The following is an 11,946-nucleotide window of genomic DNA, read 5'->3' on the forward strand; positions in this document are numbered from 1 at the left end:
ATGAAGGTGATCAAGTCCTCTGAGTCATCTGAATTTTACTCTATCCTTAGACTCTGGTAGCAGCCTGATGTAGTAAAAATCCTGATGTTCTGTGTGTGGCTCCCAGATACTCCAGGGCACATGGACAAGATGGCTCTGAAGCAAAGGACAGTAACAAAAGAGTTTCCAGGGGCATGCAGTGCCATTAGTGCTGCCTGGAAATATGCCCACAACTCCAAACACAATCCAAGTCATATTTCAAATACAGACAGTCACTTATAATTTAACACTGCCACATTTCAAGGGCAGAGTAAAGAGTCATGGGATTTATTTGAGGAAGTGTGGAATACTGTGCTCTTTAAAATGTAGCCTGCTTGGTAAGTAATGGGATTACTATCTGTACTTTCCTCCTGGTTGCAAGATTGCCATTTGGTACTACAATAGAATTAGGAATATTTTATCTATCTTCCCTTTGTGCTACTTTTTCTCAGTTCTCAGTAAACCAAGCAGATTTTAGGAAAAAGAAACTGCTGTGTCAGAAGGCACAGTTTAGATTACTCTTAGAGTTCAAACCTCACACAGCAAGGAGGAAGAACAAGAGCCATGAGACAAATCACACCACTGCCAACAGTAATAAAGAAATATTCACAGCACTTGGCCATTAGCTTGCATGTAATTAACTAACAGGAAATACAATTTCTCATGTTACAGATGACACACAGTGCCCTGGGAGCACTCAATGCCATCTTCTCTTTTGCTGGATTTGTCATTTTACATGATTGTTCTGTGCAGCCCCACAGGAGGAACTGAGCAAAGTGAGACAGGAGGGCCCCACACAGCTATTTCTGGACCTACAGATCACAAAGTGTGTTTTCCAAGGCAAGCTTGTGAAGTCAAAATACATGTATTTAAAACTCTTTATCAGATGCCTTTCATACCCTATTTTGTGTGCTTAATATTCTGATGCCCTTGGAATAAAACAGCTTCACTTCAAGGGCCTGGAAGGACACTGAAGTCCTCTGATGTCAGTCATGCAGCATCTGAAAGAGATTCCACAAAAATAACAACAGAAGAAGAACCTCCCTCATAGCCCCTGTGCTTGAGGGGTGTCCTGGCCATCTGCAGACACTGGAAAGAATGTTTTATCATCCCCTGGCCTGTAATTCAGCTTGCAGAAAAAGGTTTTGTCTTTTTTCCCTGCTGCATCCATGGCTGCTCACACATCACACGGGACAGGGAATTCTCCTCCTCCACTGGCAAACAGCACCTGAGGTGTTTGATTAACTCAGTCAGGAGATAATGTTCCTGCAGTGCAGGGGCACAGGCACTTTTAGGGTATTTTTGGTCTTCTTTCAATGGTGGGGCATGATCTACCTCCTACAATCATCCAGGCATTTTCACTGACAGCGCTGCAGGGCTGTGAGGCCCTTGAGAAACCTTTGAGCTTGCATGCACTAAACCAGAGAAAAAAAAATCTTTATAGCAAAACTTTTCAGATCCACAACCTTCCCAACTACCTGCCAGAACCAGGAATGATTTTGTCAAACCTCAATATTTAGCTACTAAGAGAAGATTCTGCCCTTCCTTGGTACAGCAAAGACTGACAAGAGGACCACGGTGCTCAGTGGGTCCTTTTGACCCTTCTGAACTTCCCTGCTGGCAACTGCAAGAGAAAAAACTTGCAATCCTTCACCCATTTCAGGTACTAGAGGAAGTCAGAGGAAGTGGAATGGCATTGTGAGCCTGCTTTTGGGGAAAAGAGGCAAAAGGAGCAGGAATGACTGTGTGCTTTCTATGTACTGACTCCAGGATAGCTCAGCCTGAAGAGGAGAGCAGAGGACACAGAGCCAGGATCTTCCTAGCAGTGCCCGTTGACAGAAAATCCTATTTAAATACAAAAAGAAAGCCTTTTTACTGGAAGGGTGGCCAAGCACAGGAACAGGTTGCCTAGGAAAGGCACAGAGCAGAGATATTCAAAACCAAGTGGGCACAGCCCTGGGCAATCTGCTCTTGTGGACCCTGCTCTGAGCAGGGGCTGGACCAGAACATCTCCAGAGGTGCCTTCCAGCTGTGGCCAGGCTTTGACTCTACAACTGAGCCAAATCCAAATCTGAGAATGCTCATCCACTGTTCAGATGGATGGTGGAGATTTTATTCATTTAGAGACCCTTAGATTCAAGTCCAAGTTTGACTCAGCTTACCTGTGTGTTGTTTTTCAAAAATATTTGTTTTACCAAAATAAGCTAGCAGTCCTCCAGTGCATAGAGAATAAAATCAAAATAGGATAAGTGCATTCATACTACAACTCTGTCTAGTTTTGTGTCCTGGATGTGTAGGAGTTAAATTAGCATTATTTCCGGGCATTTTTGATAGCATAATAAAAAATACATGTATGGATGAAAATGGGAGCCTGGCATAAGAAAGCTCATGATTGATTCAGCTCTGCAAGACCAAAGACAAACAAATCAATATTTATTTAAAGAGCCTGAAGAAGTTTCATTTTCTGTTCTACTGCTAAGAATTTTCCCCAAGTTCATATTTGACCAACTTAGCTCTGATCAAATTTAAACAGCTCCATGTGGAGTGTGTATCTTGCAGTCCATTGCTATTATAACTGGAATTTTGACTACTTAATCACTGGCTTAGTCCCAGAAAACTAAAGCAAGTACAGCATTAGCCATTTCACAGATAGCAAAAAGAAGAGACAACACTGAGCTTTATCTTTACATTAGCAACCAAAGTAAATCACAAGAACAGACTAAATTTAACCTCCAGACACTTCAGATTTCACTTACTCCTTGATTTCTAACACGGACAAAATAATTGACTTAATACAGCCCTCTCAAAGAGGTTGTTCCACGTGTACTTCCACAAAGCAACTCTCATCACTTCACAGATCCCCCCTGGGTATGCACTGCCACACCTCAAGATACAACACAGAATGACATATTCCCAGTTTCATTCAGGGAACAAAGGAAAAGAGATTCTCTAGTTGGCATTAATGACACAAAGCTCCTTCAGGTGAAGCAGCTTCTTATTTTGCATATCTCAGCACAGTGTTCAATGATTCCCTGTCACCACATGACCCCTTCCTACTTCACTTGTTCAGAGAGTAAGAGCCTGAATGAGGGATGCAGGACTCCAGGCAGCTCTCCAAAATGCAGTTTATTCCATCCAAGAGGTTACAGCAGTCCAGGGTGGTGGGTGACAGAGCCTGTGCCTACAGCTCTCAGCTCCAGCTGCAGGCAGGCCTGGAGACCCTTTGGTTTAGGTTACAAATGCATTAAATACTTTGCTGAGCATTTTAATACAGTAGAACCAATCTACATATTAACTATTATCTATAGCTATCATAACTACTGTAATTACCATATTCATGTTACTGTTCTCCAATCACTAAAAGTTAGTACATTACAGTTTAAACCAGAAGTTGTTTTTCAGTTTTCTTACAGTGGAAAATTCTGAGACCTTTTTTCTATTTGCAACATTTGCTGACTTGTTTGCCTGTGCTGTCTTCCTGCTTGGTAAAAACATCTTCTTGTTTGGGGTGGGTTTATCCTTTGCTCTAAGCCATAAAAACCCCTTCTGACTAACACACCCTTTGCCTTCTTGGTTATCCAGTAAGACTGGCTCAGCAATTCTTTTCTTCTATATCAAAACTTGCTTTCATTTCTATTCCTTCTTCAGATTCTACATTCAAAAGTCTTTCTGCCAAGCACACATATCTGGGAGACTTTCTTGTCAAACTTTCATCCTTCCCAACATCAGAGACTTTTCCAGAAGAATACCTGTCCATGAGCTGCAGCCCATTAAAAAGCTGCTGGATAATGGGAGGTCATGAGCTGGAGGTGAGTCAGTGTCAGGCTGGTGTGGGATGCTAACACCTTACTCTGCTGTGTATATGGGAAAAAGACCTGGAAGAAACAGAGAAAGGCCTTTGCCAGAACCATGTGTCCAACTTCTGGCCCTCTTCAGAAAAGGCTGGAGGGACACTGGCAGAGTGCAATGGGAATGACCAGAGACAAAGGAAACATGAAACACATGGGAAGATTGGAAGGATTAGGATTGTTTAGAGAGGTAAAAAAAATAAGGGTAAAAATTGTAACAGTCTTGAAATGATAATATAAAGAGCTTCTCCAGAGAGGAACAGAGTTTCTTGCTATTTCTCATTGGAAAGGACAAGTAAATCAGGCTTCAATTACAGCAAGATTCAGATTAGTCATTAGGCTGGACTTTCCAACAAAGCAGGGTCGGACATCCAGGGCAGACTGCAGATCCCTCACCACTGACTGGGGGTATGAAGAACAAGTCAGGGAGGGGCTGTAAGGAATGACAGGCACAGGTCCACCTTCCTGGGGGCTAGATGGCAGCCTAAGTTACCTCTCAAGGTCCCTGTCAGCTCTCTGATTGTGGTAGGATATCAGCTGGTTGTCAGGACTGAGCAGACAAACTGCAGAATGCCACCAGTATGGAACAAGCAATAATTACCATCTTCCAATTCTGCACTGACCCAGCAGCACAGAGCTGCTTTGTCCTGTGCTGCTTCTAGACCCAAGCCCACACACTTTTAACAGCAGCCTTCATTTAAGAGCAGCCTAAATATGACCAGCATATCCCAAATTTATAATCCTCAACCATGTTAACACTGTACCAATGAGGGACTGGAAGCATCCTGTGAAGAAGATTAGCCACACAAAATAACTAAATGCCTTGGACAGACAGAAGGTGTGTTTATCTGCCGTATTCTTTTTCCTCCCAGATAATTGAATGCTATCAGACATCCCTTCCATCTCACTCATGATCCACTGCTCTTCAACAAGAGATATCAAGCCATTAAAATGAAGAATTCAGGAATGCTGATCTACTGCAAAAATAGATTTATGGTTCCACTCTCAGACATCAAAATATACTGAGCTGAGAAACACCAAATGACTCAGCCACAGCTTGGACTGCTATTAAAATACTTTTTGATCATGTTTGCCTAAAATGAAGCAGCTATTTTAATTATTTTGCCTTGGTACTCCAGCTCAGTAACTATCAATTGAAAATAAGCCTACAACATAGATAAGAAATAACTGTTTTTGACAGGATATCGTCCCTGAACTCTGCTGTAATGGAGTGGACAGAAGGTTACACAACATCACTCAGTGCTTAATCTCATGCTTGTGAATGGTCAAAGAATTCCCTGCCATGACAGACACAAAGACATGTTTTGACAGATCATCTCATCACAAACAGTGACCTGATTGCATATCTTGAATTCAATTTCTTTTTAAAAAGGGGTAGAATAGAGAAGTTGGGTGACAGCAGGACTTGCCCATTTCAATTGTTCCTCTCAACAGAGCTTCACTGCTGCTCAGAGGCAAGGCTGAGAACCAGCTCTGCAATCTTTACCCAGCCTGCCAATGGGCTCGAGGTTGATTTTAAGACTGTCCAGCTGAATTAACAGAGAAAAGTAGGATCTACTGATTTAATAGAGGTGAGACAAAAGAAGAGGATCTTTTTTACATCTTCACCCTGACAGTTGTGGTGCATAGCTGTGCTACAACTTTATGTAAAAATCTAATGTTCTAACAATGTTTATTAAATGGCTACAGAGGAACTTACAGCTTACTTTTATCCCTCCATTTCAGTGCTTTGAAGTGCTGAGGATGCTGCACTTTTACAGAGTAATTGTTGTTAGCCTGGTGCTTTTTTCTTTCTCCCTGGAGCAGCTCAGTCCTTCATAGTCCTGCTTCTTCAGCCTGGTACCAAAGTTTACTGACAGCATCACTTCTCAGGTTACACACTGATTTATAGTATTACATGCACCTAACAGGGAAATGTCAGTGTCAGAAGTACAGCAGTGCTCATGAAAAAGCCTTTATTTGCTTCCAGACATCAGTAGTTGTCTCAGACATTCCTCAAAGAAAATATGGAATATAACACATAAGGCTGTGCTCTGATTTGCAAGCACTGAATGTGATAACAGCTGTTTCTGTAAATGTATGAGTGTATGCAAAGAGAATATGGGGAGAGAATGGGTGACAAACAAAAAACAAGCAGACAAAAAGAGTAATTTTCCCCAACAAAATGTAGCTGACTTCTGTCTGTCCTCTCCTCCCTGTGTTTACTGTTCTCTTGAACTTTTACCTTCTTCTAAATTGAGTACATTGGCCATCAGACCTCCACCAGTCTGTCAAAGAACCTGATTTTAGTTTTACATCTCCCCTGCTCTGGGGACTATGTAATTTCTTTCCTTTTTCCCTTCATCCTTGAGTTCTGCTACCCCCTACACCTTTCCATTTTTTCTACTTTTGCCAGCAACTAATTCTTTTGCTTTCAAAATAATATGTAAATTGTGTCTTTCTTTGCCTCTTTGTTCAGCCTCTGTCAAATGTGTTTTTCCCCATGCCTGCCTGTCTCTGCCTCCACACTCCAGCACATAAGCATGTTTGACATGCACATTTTTCCTTTCTGCTGTGTCATCCAGTGCTACCTGGGAGTTAACACAGTTCTCTGTGGCTTTTGGTCCTGTCTAAGAACCAGAGGGGGAGACATCAATGTCAAATATTGCTACCTGCAGAAACACAGCATGGTAATGAAGTTCTTTGGTGTACACATAAAACAGAACACGCGAAAATCCGAAAACCCAGATTTAAGGACTCTGTGCCACCAAAGTGACCCCAAGGAAGTAATGCTGTGAAAAACAGCAGCTCCCAGCCAGCCCTGCACCCTCTGCCAGAGAGAGCCCCTCTGCTTCAGACACTGATGGCTCCAGATGCTCCCAGAGGTTCAGACACCAGGCACACCCCCCAGGTCCAGGAACACCCAGCACCTCTCCACCAGCCTGCCCTCGCTGCAGCTCCCGTGGGTTGCTCCCACCTCCAAGGCAGAGGCAGCACTGCAGAGGGCAGGGACACTGCCTGGGACACCCCTGCTCCCAAAGAGCACCCACAAACTCCACAGGGTGACCTCAAAGCTCTCCATGGGATAATGAGGAAGGTGACTGAACTGACAAAGTTTAAGAGTTAAATGCTGGCATATGAAATTTAAAGGAGTCAGGAGAAGGATGGAGAAGTAGAGACCAATTCTGGATACAAGAGATGCATCGCACAAATAGATTTCCTCTTTTTTTTTGTTGTTAAAATCTTTTATTATAACATCAGTATTACTTCTTGGGCTGCTTTTTCAGCAGAAAGATGCTGCTGCATAGGCAAATGTTCTTCCAAGAGCACAAAGAGGTACAGAGATACAGCACTGCTTTTGTACAGAACTGTATTTTTAATACCACTCTTCAGCTCTAAGCGGCTGAAATCCATATTTCTGCAGCAGAATACATAACTTATGTCACTAAACTTGTGTCAATCAAACCTCCAATTCCAGCAGGATCCAGTCTGTATTACAGTGCTTTTTTGCTGGCTGGTAAACAGTGCACTTCAAATTCAACATTTTGAACCTCCAGTTTTTGACTTTGACTCTACAGCTGAATATTCAGGGTCCTCTGCATTGAACTGAATCCAGCCATTATCAAGATGTCCCCATCTCCCTGTCTGAAGGCTGTTAAAATAAAAAGGATTTGCACTGCCTTGCTGAAGAGAAACGGGAAAATTCTGAAATGTATACCCAAATTATTTTTGATTCCTTAAAATAAAAAATCCAGTTTCAAATAATTCCCTTTGTTTTACTGTTTACTTTAGAAAAATACGGTTTTCAAATTCTGGTTTAAATTCCCCCATTTAAGCAAACTAATGCAAAATTTTTCCCCTATGTGTAATTTTGAAAACCATGGCTAAGAGACTGTACATTTAAAAGAAGCAGGCTAGGATGGAAAGATTTTATCTTTACTGTTAACTCATTTTAATCCTCTGGCAAAAAAAGAGATCCTGGCTGTGTAGTGGCCTGTGTGAAACGAAATAATGCAATCAGCACAGTCCCAGCTAGCACCATATCTGATATTTAAAACACCACAACGTTTCACATAAACTGGCAAATTCTTCCACAGAGAGAAAGGGCTTTAATGGCCACAGTGGAGGAATGAAACCTCACCTCAAAGGACAACCCTCTTTTTTCAGGCACAGGTGAGAATTAAAGCCTGACACGGGGATTCTGCACTACAGCACTTGGAGGAGCATCAGTTTTGTGGGTATTTTGCAGAGCTCCCTTCAAAGATCTTTAATTTGTATGTCTTTCAGAAACACTATGTTCAGCATTAATACATTCCATGTTACAAATGAACATGTTCTAGGCACGACTCAGGAAGATTCTTCCTCTCACACTTTCCATTTTTTCCTAAGATATCGAAGAAAAAGAAAAAAGTGGAGCAAAGTAGCTTACAAGAGTCTTTAAATACTCACTGACTATCTGGAGGGAAGGCTCTAAGGAACCAATAACATCATCTAGAATTGTCTGAGGAGCTGAAACAAAATAGTTTTCATTTACTTGTATCTTCTCTCCCAGAATATTACAAAACACACACTGGTTGGACCCATCAGGCTCCACACACTGCACATCCATCCATTCCACTGCCTGCTAAAACAACACCTGGCACTTCCATGCTCTGGCAGCCAGATCCCAGACACCCCACAGCAGAGCTGTTCCTGCTTTCCACATACCAGGTGACTCATTCAGCTTGGTTTGCAATCCCATGAGGTCCAAGACAAAAGAGGCTCTGGTGATAGATAGCAGCCAGGATAAGAATGGTTCTCAGTAGGGCCCTACACTCAACAAGGTCCTGCTGGAAAGACCAAGGTCCTTTCTGGGCAGGCCCTGGCAGAATATCAGAATTATGCACACTCAGACAGGATAACACCCCTGGAAACACACCAAGTTGTGACCTAGCACTGGCTGGAAAAGGAAACTGAGATGTGTCTCTGCACAGAGACAGGAACCACTGTGGCACTGGAGAGCCTCTACAGGCTCTCAAGGCTCCCCAGTGCCTCAGTCCCTGAACAAACAGGTTTGGCCACGTTGCTGCCACAATGTGCTGGTTCCCCTTTGCACCCCTGCAACTGCAGCAAGGGTCTCTCATGGGGTCCCCAAACTCTTTTAGAGCAGGGTCTCCAATGAAATCACAATCCCAGGCTGAGCCAAACACTGCCCTGTCTCTGCAGGGCACCGCTGCTGTCTGTGCTGCTGCTGAACCCTGAGCCAGTGGAAGTCAGTGGAGCCCATCCACAGAGTCAGTTATTAAAAGATAACCCAAGCTGTGCTAAAAGGCAGCAACATCTTTAGCAGATGGTAATACAAGGAGCCACTTGAACTTCTGTACCTTTCCCATCATCTGACAGTTACATTGCCAGAAGGGAGTGCATCGACCCAGGCACACCATGCTCCATCAACCACGAAATGGGACTGAAGCATCACGGAGAAAAATTGAGGAGAGGATAAGATATCATCCAAACAGAGGGATGGGACCACCATTTCAATGGTGTCTTACTGCTGTTTGCCCGAGCAAACAGAGAGTGAGTGAGGGTAATTAAAAGCAGGACTGACAGATTTCCCCAAGGATACACAGTGAACCAACACTACAAGCATTAGAAAAAGATGTACTTAAGAGAGTATAAAACAGTTTTTCTCCCCTGAATGATGAAAACACAGCAGTTAAGGACAGCTAAAGTACACACACCTTATACAAATGACACACTGTTTCTGCCAAAACAATATTTTACCTATCTCTGTTTGGGAAGCACTGACTGCAATATAATGGAAATTAAAGAAGGGATGAAAATAAACATCTTTCCTAATGCACAGTGCATCATGAAAGTCAAATCCTGTTAAGCCTTGACTGCTGAAGTAATTCTTACTCATGCAAAAAATCCCAATTAATTAATCAGGGAAAAATGCTGTATTAGCCTAAAAATCTGAAAACCAGCTGAATGCAAATGCCTTCTTCCCATGAGGTCAGTGTTATCCAACAGACTGGATCCTTCAGGACAGTCCATTAACTTCATGAAGAACATGTGAAGCTTAAAGACACCAGGACTCTTTAGCAAGAAATTGAAGTATTGGGGCACAGCAGCCGAGCTAAACATGTGTCTGCTGAAATAAAGCTGTCACCTTCCATCCCTGCTTGGATTAAACAAAAAACAAATACAAGACATAAATTATAAAATTCCCTCAAAAGGCTTTTTTCAAGGACAAGTGATTTCTCGTATGTAGGTCACCATTTGACTCCTTCAGAGGAAAAAACCATGCGGGCAGCAGCGGCTGTGTTTCAACACAGGGAATGTATTTCACTTTGTGCTGGAAATATTTGCACAGTGTCCTCAAAAAAAAAAAAAGGAAAAAAAAAAGAACGTGGGTAACAAGAAAACATGCTGCAATGAGCCATGTGAGGCTGTGCACAATCAAATTACAGGAGGTAGCATTTTCCAGCGGTTCGAATCACAAGATATTGCTTCTATTCTGGGATGTACCTGGCTTACAGTTTGACCTTGGGTAATAAATGACATGCACTCTCTCTGGGCATCCCTTTCTTCATTTGTAAAAAAGATGCAAGGTTTGGTCTGGCAATGTACTAATTAAAATAATTCTGAACTAGGCTGGGAATATTTATCGAAGGACACAAATTTTGCTCAAGCTTGAGTACATATAGACTAGAAATCATAATTCTCCTCACAAAGAAGCAAAATATTTCAGTTGCAAGTTTTTAAAGTATTTGTTGAAATTAAAAAAATAACTTGATTTTATTATTGATTAGTGGTGTGCTTTGTTTCTTGCACTATACATTTAAAATTACAATGTATTTGACAGAAGAAATAATACTATAGAAGGACGTTAGCTCATCAATGAAAATATCAGCAAGGGGTCACAGGATATGTTTTACTGGCAAAACAGCAATTAACCCACCTGCTAAACAGACTCCACAGTAAGTGCACACCTTATCTGTGGGGATGTGTAACTCTTTACAGCTCCCTTTATTACAATTTGGCACCAAGCAAGCAAATAGAGGAGAGCTCTCCCACTGCTCACGCTCCTGTGAGAGATGACTGTACCCACTCTCCCAACTGTTCAGCAATTGCTCTCAGGGATGTAAGGCAAATGGAAATAGCTTTAAATAAAGCAGTAGAGTGCAGGGTGCCACCTCCTTCTGCTGGAATGTCACAACACCATCATAAACACTGACAGGGATGCTGGACACACTCCCCCAGTGCAAACTGAACCAAGAGGGATGGCTTTTTTCTCCAGGAGAAACTATCCCTTCAGGCAGGCACTGCTGCACAATGGATTGTGACGTGTCTACAAAACTTTCCTGTCATGGGAAAGAATACCAAATGAAAAATTAGGTTATGTTATGGTTACAAATAACATAATCATGTTTATGGTATTGATTGTCAGACAATCTGTAGAAAGAAACAGCAGGCTTTGTATGCTACTTGAAATGCTTAGTGTGGTTAGGAATTCTAGTTCAAGGCAATCACAGCATTTAACATTCTTCCTGGATTCTCTGGATACCCTCCAGCCTCCTGAGACCTCCATTAAGTGAATCTCCTCAGATTCCAATTGCAGTGACTGGTATTGGATGGGGCAGAGCCACTAGTTTTATATCATTTATTTACTTATAAATAAATCTTGCTTCCTCTCCTGGGAGGGAAGAAAGCCAGAAGCATGAACTTGCAAATCAGTGATTAACAGAGAAAACACAGATTAGACCTGACAAAAGGACAGGGGAAAAAAAAAATCTACCAACTGCCTGCTCAGATACCACACTGACCACTTAGTAACAATCACCACAGCAAACACAATCAGTTGCAATAATTATTATGCCATAATCAGTGGAAGCTCTGAACTGTCAGCTGAATTGTACTGACAATGACAATGTCCTGGGGTAAAGTCCCGACTACCGAAACCAACACTATGTTGAACCATAACCACATCTCACTCTCCCAGCCAAAACTCCCTGCTCTCATTCATGAAAAGCACCAAAATACACGGCCAGATTTCAGAAAGTGTATGCTGGGGTTAGCAAGACCAAATGCCTCTGAA

General features: G+C 42.2%; 1 protein-coding gene across 1 annotated transcript in view; it reads right to left on the minus strand.

The window, feature by feature from the left end:
* The window catches only part of LANCL3 (LanC like family member 3), a 37,629-nt gene that overhangs the window by 24,521 nt on the left and 1,162 nt on the right, over positions 1-11,946 (minus strand). The gene's annotated exons all lie outside the window — the stretch shown is intronic.

The sequence above is a fragment of the Molothrus ater genome, chromosome 2 (genome assembly GCF_012460135.2).
Source record: "Molothrus ater isolate BHLD 08-10-18 breed brown headed cowbird chromosome 2, BPBGC_Mater_1.1, whole genome shotgun sequence".
Classification (NCBI taxonomy): domain Eukaryota; kingdom Metazoa; phylum Chordata; class Aves; order Passeriformes; family Icteridae; genus Molothrus; species Molothrus ater.